The following is an 11,574-nucleotide window of genomic DNA, read 5'->3' as shown; positions in this document are numbered from 1 at the left end:
TCGACTAGCTGTAGAGATTACTTGGGGGGCGGCGGGGGGAATCTAGCCCTACATTTTGTTCTTTAAATAGTTCATAACTTTCTTTAAAAGGAGGTAAAATTAAATTAGCATAAGGATTTTAGTATAATTGGTCTGACTGAGAGTAGATCTGTTAGGACAATAGTGCGGTGATAGAGGGGAAGGGGGATGGGGTTAGGTAGAGGTAGACAAAGCGGGGATACATGGGAATGGAAAGAGACTTGACTGTGGGCAATGAGCACATGGTGCGGTGTGCAGATGATGTTTTATTAAGTTGTACACTTGAAACCTGTATGGTTTTATGAACCAATGCCACCCCCCAAAAATATAATTTTAAAGAGAGTGGATCTTTTAGTATTTTTATAGCATAGAAGGCATTTCCGTGTCCCTGTCCCCACCTCCCACATTCTACCACCACGAACTGTCCTTTTGGCAGACTGTTCTCAAAGGCCTCAAGGAAGGAAAATTTCCCTTGGATTTTGTCCTTTCCCTTCCCCAGATGGGTTCAACTGAATGGTCTATGATTCAGTTCCAAATCATTATTGGCAGATAACCGGAGTTTAGAAAGATTTGTTGCTTTTTTTTTTTTTTTCTTTAATGTTCAGAAAGCATTGCATTCTGAATGTAGACCACAAAGTACACTCTTCGATAGGCCTCTTTCTTCCACCCAGAGCACTTCAGCACCATCTCCCACTCAGGAGCTCTAGATTGTTTCCGACTTTTCTCCCAGGACATTTCTTTGTTTGTTTGTTTCAAAGAAATGTTTCCTTGTATTTCAGCAGGGGCTAGTACGAATCTGAGTTTACAGACACGGTGGGATCAAACTACACTTCCCTTTAGGCACTCTCAGAATTTAAAAGCTCTGGAGGTGTTGATCGCTCGTTTATATAGTTGATCACTGAAGCCAAACACTGAAGTGTAATGTAGAGATCATCAGAACATTCTGCACTGTGTTTTGCACATCAACCTAGTAAAAGCATGCGACTTTCTCTAGGGGCTCTGATGGAACATACGTGTCATTAGCAGGCAGAGCGTGTGTGCACAATGCGATTTCCCTCCAACATATACAATCTGTGTCTCACACAACTGCAGCCCCTGCCTACAATCTGGGCAATCAATTTCTTTTTTTCACAGGGAATTACATTAAGAGAAAACACTGTCTTTGCCATGTCGTTTTACATTTCTTATGCACTGCATCTTAGGGAAAATAAACGTATAACTCTCCATGGGTGGCAAATACTGTCTCCAAACTGAATCCTTGGATTAGAGGAAGCCTTAGGAAACTGGTTCATGCCCAGATGTTCACAGGTACAGACTGGAGAGTAGGGGCAAATGTCCTAAAAAGCATTTGGTGTCAGACTGAGACACAAAGAGTGAGAAGAATTTTCTCCTGTGAATAATAATTTCCTCATTGTAATGGGCTTAGTTCTCCTGTCTATGAGGAAGATGTTTCTGGTTGCAGGTAATTGAAGTCAGTGAAGGAAATGCACTAGCTCACAGAGCCGAAAGGTGCAGGGGGCGGTCAGGCTTCAGGCGTAATCAGATCAAGGCTCCAGCTCAGCCCCTCTCTGTCTGCGTCATTTTTAGCCCGGTTTCCTACACAGTATATAAACAGCTGAAGTAGTCCCCCACATAACAGCTTCCTCTGGACGAGAGAATACCAACTCTTTGGTGAGAACAAGGAAGTTTCCCAGAATTTTCTCACAAAATTCTTTTTATATCCCTCCGGTCAGCACTGGGTCATGTGCCCATCCTTGAATGTTTCCACATATCAAAACTACACTAGCGAGGGCAAGGTGTACTCTTTATTAGCTCATCCATACCTAAAAGTTACAGAGTAAAGAAAACTATTAACAAGAAGGAGGCATAGAAAACTGGACTGAGATACCTTTTTAAGAAGTTATATAGCCGGGAAGAACCTTCACTAATTATGATCATCCTTTCAGTTGGTACTTCACATAGAGAAAAACTATTTTGTATGGCAGCTTTTCTTCTGTTTTCCTCACAAGGATAAAACCTGAATTTGTAAAAGGAGAAGGAAAGCAGTACTGGTAACACCAACTTCTCTCGGTGCCTGTCAGCACAGGCTGCCATAGCACATGATTTTACTGTTAATGTAAAAACATTCAAACCTGTAAAGAACTTTGGTGAGTTTATTTGAGCCAAAGTGTCAACAATTGCCGGGAAGCAGAATCTCAACAGATTGAGATAATGCTCCGGAGCATGGTGGTTTTGCACCTAGTTTCATACCTTACATTAAAGGAGGGGACGTAGGTGGGTTACATGAAATCCATTGGTGATAGATGAGAGAGGTGGGAGAAAGCAAAGTGGGGGGACCCTCTGGGGTTGGATAAAAAGTAAAATGATAGACACATACTTAGGTGGGCGCAGGATAGTTAACAGTCAACAATTAACATGATAACAATAACAATGAAGGAATTTGTGGTATCTGTCCTGGCACCCAGGCACATTAGGTTGTACCCTGAGGGGTCTGGAAAAAACAGAAGTTACAAGTTAGCCTGACATTTCAATGATATGTTATTGTAGATGCAAAAAGACAATAAGCTCAGTTAAGGTAAAGATTGACCTTGTCAGGGAAGATCCAGCCTAGGAGGTGACTATCCACCATAACTGCTTTTCAAGTTTAATTTCCGACCATCCTTTGTGGTTACGTTTCTTTGAGTTTGCAAGACTGCCATGCAGGCCTTCCTCGAGCTTGTCAGGTTAGCATGTGGCCCCTTTCGTCCACATTACTTACATGTGAAATCTAAAGAATATGAACAAACAAACAAAACAGAAACAGACTCACAGATACAGAGAACAGACTGATGGATGTGGGGTGGGGGCGTTGAAAAAGGTGAAGGGATTGAGAAGTACAGATTGGAAGTTACAAAACAGTCACAGGGATGTATAGTACAGGATAGAAAATATAATCAATAATATTAAAATGTATGGTGCCCATTGGGTACTAGAAATATCAGGGGAAGCACTTTGTAAAGTGGATGACTGACTAAGCACTATGCTGTACAACTGAAACTAACACAACATAATATTGAATGTAAACTGTAATGAAATAAACTGTAAAAAGTTTATTTAAAAAATGTGATAGACTGTGTGGCTTAAACAGCAGACATTTATTTCTCACAGTTCTGGAGGCTGGGAATTTCGAGATCAAGGTGCCAGCATGATTGGGTTCTGGTGAGAGCCCTCTTCCGGGCTTGAACGTGGCTGCTTTTGGTTGTTTCCTCACTTGGCGGGGAGAGAGATCATCCTCTTCTTATAAAGCCGTAGTCCTATCACATTAGAGCCCCACCCTTTTGATCTCATTTACCCTTATTTCCCTTCTAAAGACCCTATCTTAAGATAGTTGCATGAGCATTAGGATTTCAACATAGGAATTGGAGGAGGACCACTTTCAGTAAACAGCAGTGCTCAGATGTTAATGATTCCTAAGTATTTGTTGAGCATCTTTTTAAAATACATATATTTTTATTGATTTCAGAGAGAGGTAAGGAGAGGGAGAGATAGAAACATCAATGATAAGAGAGGATCATTGATTGGCTGCCTCATGCAGGCCTCCTACTGGAGATCAATCTGAGCATATGACCTTCTGGTTCATAGGTCGAGGCTCAACCACTGAGCAACACCGGCTAGGCTTTTTTGAGCATCTTAACTGTACTCAGGCTGGATCAGAATGTAATAATTGGGAGTGGAGTGGAGTGGAACAAAATACTGGGGAGGCATCACCAGTAGATCATAAACTAGAACAAATGCTGTGAGGTAGAATAAATGCCGCGGAAACTCCAGAGTGGCAGGGATCAATGAGGGTGGAGTGGTCCAGAACACTTAATGGAGGAGTTGAGGCTTACCCTGGGATTTTGGAATGGGTGGAAGAAAGTAACACATCTGTGACAGGATAAAAACCTGCATCAGGAGGTTAGCAATGGGAATGGAGGGAAAGGGCCAGGTACCATAGAGGTCTTACAGAGAATGAGAAAACTTTATAACTGATTGGCATAGAGAGGACTTCATAACTGAGGCATGGAATGAATGGGCGAGAAGACTGGTTCTTTTAATAGAGATTAGAAATTCCAGAAGGAGGGAAGATATGGGGGGAGGGGGGAGACATTAGGTACATAGGGAACGATGAGGAGTCTATTTTAGAAATATCAGTTTTAGAACTTGGAGAACTTACTGAGTAAAATGTCTGTAGTGTCATGGAGAATAAGGGCAAAGAGATGAGAAAAAGTAGGATAGGAAATAATGGGTATTTTGAATCATTATCTTTGGGTTGATAATGGAAGCTAAGGAAATAAATGATTTATTTGAGAAAATATGTAGAGAGATGTATGGAAAAAGAACTAATAGCTATTATCATTACTCTGAAGGGCCTAGCAATAGCAAATGGTATAAGACTCCTGAAAATGTGATGAATTTAATTCTGACTTTCTCAGGGTATGCACAACACGTAGTGCTATGGAAAGGAGGGAGGCTTGATGTTTGAATGAATGAATGTTAGAAATTTAGAATCCAAAATGCCTAGTGTGCCTCAGATGTTTTGAAGTCAAGCAGCTTTCCCACTTCCATTTAATTGAGTGTTTTGAGCATTATTTACTATTCACACACTGAAGAAATAATTAACTAAAATGCTCTCCTATCCCACTGAAATGTGAAAATTGGACTGGAATGCGTGATGTTTCTCTGGGCAGGATGATTCCCGGGTCCTTGTCCAGTGGAGTTGAAGAATGAAACCATGGACAAAAGGTGGTATAGTAAAAGACAGAAATTTATTGAGAAACAAGCACAGACTCCCACCTGGGGAGGGGGAGAGAGTCCCACTAAGTTCTTTTTTTCTACTGTTTATAAAGGCTGCAGTTCTTTGTGCCCTGATACCCCCTCTGATTGGTCACTGTCCCCTTTGATTGGTCACTATAGCAACTCCAGAGCTCAAACCTCCCATGAGGTACGTGAGGTTCTCCTCTTCTCCCTTATTGTTTCCCTATTCCCTTTGGGCTTTCCTCTTCCCTCTCTGAATGAGGGGCTTCCTTCCTTTTATTCTGTAAATGCAGCTCCCAGCTTTCTTATTCCATGGAAATGGACCTTCTGCAGCTCCCAGCTCCCTTATTCTATGGAAATGGACCTTCTGCAGCTCTCAACTCCCTTATTCTATGGAAATGGACCTTCTGTGGCTCTGTAGCCCTGTGCTTTTTCCGTGGACCCCTTAATTCCTAAAATTACCCAAACCTGCCTATTTTACCCATAAAAACTCCTTTCACCATGAAAGGGTTAATTAGCACAGTTTTCAGAGAAGTCATCTGACAGTCGGACTAGTACAGGTACATCCACTGAAGCATTTGCAGGGGGGAAGGAGCTTGGGAGAGCCTGGCCCTGCTCTGTGACCTAGGTTTTCCTCTATCCTTAGTAATTCTGCTCTCACTGTCTTCTCTCCCTCTACCAGCCCCTGCTACTGACAGTCAGGACTTAGTTATGTGTGCGAAGGCTATCTACAGTGTTCTGCCTTTATTTTTCCTGCTCCCCCCTTAGGACTTAGGGCTGCTGACAATCACACCCAGTATTTTATTTCCTCCAACCTCTTCTCTTCTCCTACTAGCAGTATTTACCATCCTAGTGTTTAGTTCTTATGGGGCCCTGAATTTTAGGCTAATTGGGGCTTTCTGAAGACAAAGTCTTTTTTCACCCAGCCTCCTAACCTCCCTCCCTTCTGACAGCTATCAGTCTGTTCTATGTATCTATGCTTCTGTTTCTATTTTGTTTGTTAAATTATTTTGTTCATTTTTTAGAGGGAAGGAGAATGTTCTGGGTTCATAATAATATGTTGATGCTCTAATCTGCAATATTTCAGAATGTGACCTTATTTAGAAAAGGGTCATTGCAGATGTAATTAGTTAATATAAGGTCATCCTGGAATAGGTTAGGCCCTTAATTCAATATGACTATCTATAGATATAAAAGCCTAATTAACCATTACGACCAGACAACTGGATGACCGGCCAGTAGGTATGATGCACACTGACCACCAGGGGGCAGACACTCAACACAGGAGCTGCCCCTAGTGGTCAGTGCGCTCCCACAGCCAACCTCCTGTGGCCAGCCAACCTCCCGTGGTCCCTCCCCCTGGCCGGCCCTGATCGCCAGCCAGGCCAAGGGACCCCACCTGTGCATGAATTCATGCACCAGGCCTCTAGTGTCCTTATAAGAAGAGGAGAGACTGAGAGAAAGCTGTATTCAGAGACAGAGACACACCAGGAAAAGATGGCCATTGGATAATAGAGGCAGGGATTCCAGTGATGCATCTGCAAGCCAAGCAAAGCCAAAGATGGCAGCCACCACCAGAAATAAGAAGAGGCAAAGAAAGATTTTCCTCTTCCGGATTTGCAATGAATCCTGCTATGATTTTGGACTTCTAGACTCCAGAATTGTTAGAGAATAAATTTTGGTTGTTTTAAGTCTTCTGATTTGTGGTACTTTGTTAAGGCAGCTATAGGAAACTAGTACAGAGGACAACGGTGCCCTGGCTGGTGTGGCTCAGTTGGTTGGGCATCACCCCATGCACCAAAAGGTTGCCAGTTTGATTCCCAGCTAAGGGCACATGCCCAGGTTGTGGACTTGATCCCCAGTAGAGGATGTGCAGGAGGCAGAATGATGTTTCACTCTCATATCAATGTTTCTCTCTCCCTTCCTCTCTCTCTAAAAATCAACTAAACAGATTTAAAAATTAATAATAATACAGGGAACAGTGGAATGAGGCCATTTATTGGGCTTTTCCTGATCAATATGCTCCAGGCACTCATAAAAGATCACCCGCAAGGGGAATTTGTCTGCTGCTTTCCTGCACAGCATGGGCTCCTCTGGCTGTTTCCTTGCAAGGATTTCCTGGAGTTGGCTCTCCAATGGGAGGAAGAACAGTGAAGGGGAGGAAACATTTCTCCTCTGCTTTTGCAACTTTGGAATTAATAATTTGGAGAAGAATGCAATAAAGTTTAGATAGCGTTTCCTTTTTGCAAAAAAAAAATCATGTCATCAAAAGTAGTAACAGTATAATACTTTGACTTTCACTAGTATCATTACTGTAGGGTATCCAAGTTGGCAAAATTAACATCATTTTATAAGCTTAATAATTAGGGAAGTATATTTTAATCTTTCACATCCTTCTATTAACTGGTAAGACTATTTTGTATAACTAGTAAACAGACATCTAAATTATACAAAGTGATGTCCTAACTCACTCTTTTAACTTTATTAATGTTCCCCAGGATCTACCAGGGCCAGAGGTAATAATTATATTGTTTGGATTGGAAACTAATGTTGAGAGGTTATGTAAGTATTGAATTTAGAAGTAGCAAAAATCCATTTCTAGTAGAATGCATCTATAATATATCAGAATTTCTTAATATAAATGTTATAAGCACTTGTTTTCTTAAATAACATTGGGCTATATACTTTCAACATATAAATGCTAAAAACTATTATAAAACAAATTTATTGCTTTTTGGTTCTATAGAACACCTTGACATCACTTATGTAAGTTGGTATCTGTGAATTGGGTTTGAAAAAAAAAATTCTTTTGTTTATATGTTGAACTTTGTGCCATTTAACAGTCAAAGACAGCGCTACTGGTTCTACTTCCATTTGGGCATGTGCTTTGGAATTTTTAAACTACTAGTTGTTTAGGATTTGAAGTGACCTCTCCATATTCATGTGTTTACCACATCTCCTGGTTTATTTTCTTTAAACTATTTTTTAAAAATATTTTTTATTGATTTCAGAGAGGAAGGGAGAGGGAGAGAGAGATGAAAACATCAAAGATTTTTAAAAAAAGTCATTGATTGTTTGCCTCCTGCACACTCCACATGGGGATTGAGCCTATAACCTAGGCATGTGCCATGACTGGGAATTGAATGGTGACCTCCTGGTTCATTGGTCAATGCTCAATCACTAAGCCATGCCGACCAAGCTCTTTAAACTATCTCTCTATATAAAAGCCTAATATGCAAAGTGTCCCTTCGGGAGTTTGACCGACTGGGAGTTCGTGCGCTGACCACCAGGGGGTGGTGCGGAATGAAGGAAGGCCCTGGCCCGCAGCCGGCAGCTGGGGAAGCGACGCCCTGACTGGCAGCTGGCAGCTGCTAGGGACCCTACCTGAGCACGAATTTTGTGCACGGGGCCTCTAGTCCTATATACCATATTTTCCGGCATATAAGACGTCTTTTTAACCCAGGAAAATCTTCTCAAAAGTTGGGGGTCGTCTTATACGCCCAGTCATCTTATACGCCGGAAAATACGGTAATAAAAGCCTAATATGCAAATTGTCCATTCGACTGGGAGTTTGACTGCTTGCTATGATGTGCACTGACCACCAGGGGGCAGCGCGGAACGTGGCGGGTGTTGGCCACGCGGCGCTGGCAGTGGGCAGCAGTGGACTGCTGGCCCCAATGGGCCCTGAGGAGAGCTGGACTGCAGCGGGATGGTAGAGCAGGTGAGCTGGCAGCACCAGACCAAGGTGGATGCGAGCGGGGCCCAATTGCCCCACTGATCACCCTGCAGACAGCAACCAGCAGCAGTGGGGGGGGGGGGCGGGGCCGCAGCCTGGCTCCCAGGCTCTGAGGGAGCCAGGTGGGGGCCTGATGACCCAGGTGGAGGGGGGCGCACCAGAGCCCGGGGGCCCAGGTGCTGCCCAGGGCCCAGAGGTCAACTGGAACATGCCCTTCCACGCCAGATGCTCACCCTTCGATCGCCGGCCAGCCAGGTCTATGGACCTTACTTGTGCATGAATTTTGTGCACTGGGCCTCTAGTTTTTTCATAAAGATTGAAGACCACATTCCTCAAAAGTCAAAATAATTTCTTTATACAATAACAGTAAGTCCTCACTTCACATCACTGATAGGTCTTAGAAACTATTACTTTCAGCAAAATGACACATAATTGAACCGGTTTTACCATAGGCCAATTGATATGAACAAGAGTTAAGTTCCCACACATGTTTATGGTCGCAAATGCTTTTCCAAACTTCTAAATAAAGACCCCAAACACTTCTAATATTAAACATTGAGATAAATGTGAGCTATGAATACATTTTTAAAAAGTGAATAAAAGCAAGATCATTCTTTTACAACCTGCTTATTCTAGTTCAGGGTCATGGCTGGCAGGAGCCTGTCCCTGCAGCTTAGCGTGCCAGGTGGTACCTCACCCTGGACAGGCCTCCCTTCCATTGCAGGGCACACTCACACTCATACCCACTGTCACTCAGACTTGGAGATGTAGGCACACCAATTCACCTCACATGCACATCTTTGAGATGTGGGAGGAAACCAGAAAACCCAGAGAAAACCCACACAGGCTTGGGGAGGGCATGCAAACTCCATAGTGGCCTTGGCAGGAATCAATTTTTTTTTTTCTCATCAACATTATAACAAAATGACATTATTTGAGGACCTGCTATATTAATAAGATTTTTCTCAGAAATTGAAAAATGTATCTCCCTTCTGTATTTATTTTGAAATCAAGAAATGAAAAGGCAAAATATTTCATCATTTGGTCATGGAAGTTTTGGATTGCTGATTGTTGACACAGGAATTTGAATTCCAAAGGCATATAATTGCCACCATCTCAATAGTTATAATGTTGTTTCTCAAAAATATTAAGCGATAAATATGCTTTAGGATTAAAATTGGTATATTTTTCACTTGTTAAGTGCCCTAAATCCTCAACTCAGTTACAGCTTGCGAGTCATGAAAACAAAGTTGCTTACTCGGTGTTTTCATCTCTTACTTTGCTTTGGTGTGTTACAGAGCTTCTCAGACTTTACTGTAGTTACAAATCACCTGGGAATCATGTAAACGGTATTTTGGGTCAATATTCTGGGATGGATTTTTTTTTTAAGTTAAAAAACATGTAGCTCTATTACTTTTATTTATTTTTAATCACTTTTTAATTTTTAAAATTACAGTTGACATACAATATTATATTAGTTTCAGGTGTACACCACAGTGATTAGACATTATATAACTTGCTAAGGGAAAAATTTCATACCCATCTGACACCATGCATAGTTATTAGAAAATTACTGATTATATTCTCTGTCCTGTACTTTACATCCCCATGAGTTTTCTATGACTACCAATTTCTATAACTACTAAATCCCTTCACCTTTTTCACCCATCCCCCCAAACCCCTTTCCATTTGACAACAATCACAATGTTCTCTATATCTATGAGTCTATTTCTGTTCTGCATGCTCATTTATTTTGATTTTTAGATGCAATTGTTGATAGATATGTATTTATTGGCCTTTTATTGTTCATATTTTTTATCTTTGTAGTGATGCCACTATTCCTGATTTGGACAACACTTGAAATAGCAAGAATGTAGTGGCCTCTTTTCTCTTTTCTTCTGGAAATAGAACTCTCTCTATTGGGAAATCCATTCTATGTGGCATGAAACATGACCCACATATTGATCAATCAGAATGTCCCCAAACAAGTGACTTAGGGACTCCAGATAGCATTTCTTCCACGACCTATAAAAGCTGGGGTCATCTTTCCTGGCTCATCTAACATGAAAGAATAAAGCTAATATGAAAAAAGGTGTTAAGTAAACAGAGGAGAGATAAGAGTGAGTGTCCAGGGCATTATTTGGATTTCTGGATCTAAATGTGCTTAATAGTTTATTCCCAGAATTGCTTGTTAATAGCTTTTTACTTAAGCTAGTCTGAGTTTCTCCCTTTGTTACAATAAAAAATCCTCATAAATACCCATTCTTGGCCATAGTGACAAGGGTAGTTTGATAAGTACAGATGATTTAATGCTAAAGCAGAGCCAGATAACTGTCACTCTTAAACTTGAGACATGTACTTACATCATTCTAAAAGTATTCTAATGCAAATTTAGAAGCAATGTGTTAATTTTCAATGTTATAATTGACTTAGAGCTTTATTTCTTTATCCAAAGATGTATAACTTCCTACTTGATGGAAGAAAAGAACTTTGGATAGCTACTTTTCCACTTTGTAGATGAAGAAATCAAAATGCACACATCTTGTTCAAGGAAACTTCTAGTTACTGAACACAGAACCTAGGCCTCCCCTTTTGATGTTATCATTCTTCTTCCCATTCCTTATTGTATGAGGATGTTGGGTAGATTGCTTGCTTTTTTAAAAAAAAATTGACTTTGGAGAGAAGGAGGGGGAGAAAGGTAGATGTGAGAAACATCAATTGCCTCCTGTACAAACCCCAACTGGGGATTGAACCCTCAACCTGGGTATATGCCCTGATTGGGAATCGAACCTGCCTTCTTTTGGTGTAAGGGATGACGCTTCAACCAAGCCACATTGGCCAGGGCAGATTACTTGCTTTTAATCAACAAAAATGACAGTATACTTCTATGAAATGGATTATAAACATATTTGTCTGCTTCTTTGTAATATGTTTTTGTATATATATATATATATATATATATATATATATATATATATATATATGAGAATATGGAAGAATCATATAGTAAGGCACATATACAACTTGACAGCTCATCCATATCC

Source organism: Cnephaeus nilssonii (genome assembly GCF_951640355.1).
Source record: "Cnephaeus nilssonii genome assembly, chromosome: 2".
In the NCBI taxonomy this organism is placed as follows: domain Eukaryota; kingdom Metazoa; phylum Chordata; class Mammalia; order Chiroptera; family Vespertilionidae; genus Cnephaeus; species Cnephaeus nilssonii.
Note: the sequence above shows the minus strand (reverse complement) of the source record.